The sequence below is a fragment of the Priapulus caudatus genome, unplaced genomic scaffold, assembly GCF_000485595.1.
Source record: "Priapulus caudatus unplaced genomic scaffold, Priapulus_caudatus-5.0.1 Scaffold210, whole genome shotgun sequence".
NCBI lineage: Eukaryota > Metazoa > Priapulida > Priapulimorpha > Priapulimorphida > Priapulidae > Priapulus > Priapulus caudatus.
The window spans coordinates 436,864-438,512 of NW_014577271.1; the positions used below are offsets into that span (position 1 = coordinate 436,864).

A 1,649-nucleotide genomic window follows, 5' to 3' on the forward strand; every position below is an offset into this window, starting at 1 on the left:
TCTCTCTCTCTCTCTCTCTCTCTCTCTCTCTCTCTCTCTCTCTCTCTCTCTCTCTCTCTCTCTCTCTTGTTGTTACTCGATTCATCTCCCTCGCTGTTGCTTTATTTTCTCATTTGCTGTAGCTCACACGCAAGATATACATAAATATGCTTCTTAATACCCATATCAAAAATGTTTCCATATATTCAGTCAATTATTTGACATTGTGTTGTCCACAGTTTGCAGTTATATGTTATACGCGCATGCAGGTCATCGGCATGGCAGCCGCAGGATACCGTGGTCGAATCAGTGGTGGATACAGGGGCGGATACGGACTCGGTGGCTACAGTGGACGCGGAGGCTACGATGTACGTCATGGCTAACACGGCTAACGCTGCGCACGACGATATCGACTTGCTGTTAGTGTAAAGGTCTCTGAACGCTGAGCGCGATAATAGACCGTAGTATAGAGATCTATGTACATACATGGAATCGTAATGGAGATAGATGCCTCCAATTCAACCCTAATACGGCGATGCAATGTCTTTCATCAATGCGCGAATTGATGAGCATTTCAATAAATCGGAAAGCTATAGGCCTATAGATGTATTTCGGTAAATGAATTGAGTGTATTCCTGATTTGTACTTATTCGCATGTCTATTGTAAAGATGCTTTGTCAAGTTTCGATGTACTGTAATACACGAAATATTTCTATTAAATTAAAAATCCTTTCTTCTAAGCATAATTTGCTTGTTTGCAACTGTTTTCAACTTTGGGTGGCTAATAGAAAAAAGTACAAAATGGAAACATTCAAAATAACTAACACTCAAATCCCACATCACAAAGATCATGAAAAATATACATGCCAGGAAGCCAATCTCTCTATATATATAGTGTATATCACATTCACCTACGCCTTGTGCTTATGTGTCGTTAGACATGTTACTTTCACGTGATTAAACTCTTTCACTGCATTAGGAGCAGATTTCTCGGTATTAGATACATTTTCTATTACAGAACGCAATCTACTTCCTAGGATACAAAACATAAAAAACATTCTAAAAGTATATGGCTCTATCGTAACTTAGCCCCACTCGGGACAACATTTATTAAATTCGTTGTTCGCCCCTAAATTATAGTCACCTACTGATGTCGTTTCTAAATCCCAGACTTAAAACTTAAAAAAAAAATTACACCATGTTTCTCCAATTCATTTGGATTAAAACGAATCCAAATATTAAAAAGTCTATATCAGTAAAGATGTACGATAAGGAGGTTTAAACATGGTCAATATAGACAACTATGTAACCAGTCTAAAATTGTCATAGATTAGAAGATATTTTCAAAAACAGAATACCTAGAATGTATTTACGAAAAGGATAGTAGAAAAAAAATACAAGGAGATATATCTATATATCGTTCGGCTATCCGCCACCCGCCGACGCGCCCCGTGGCAGATGTTAGCTGCAGGTAATCCCCCAGGTAGGGCCCTGAGACACACGGGATCATTGAGATATGGGGTTACCGAGACACAGGGGTCACCAAGACACGGGGGTTATCGAGACAGGAGAGTCACCAAGACTACGTTATTGTTGACAGTGTATAAAATAAATTGTTTAATTGATCACTTTTTGAAAGAAAGTTTAGGCCTACTATAAAAAAAAGTTAC

General features: G+C 38.5%; 1 long non-coding RNA gene across 1 annotated transcript in view; it reads left to right on the forward strand.

Annotated features, from left to right (window-relative positions):
• Positions 1-725, forward strand: part of LOC106807372 — a 2,059-nt gene extending 1,334 nt beyond the window's left edge. The window contains exon 3 of the long non-coding RNA XR_001393658.1: positions 249-725. This is a non-coding gene — a long non-coding RNA (uncharacterized LOC106807372). The remainder of the gene's footprint in view (positions 1-248) is intronic.
• Positions 726-1,649: the final 924 nt, after the last annotated feature.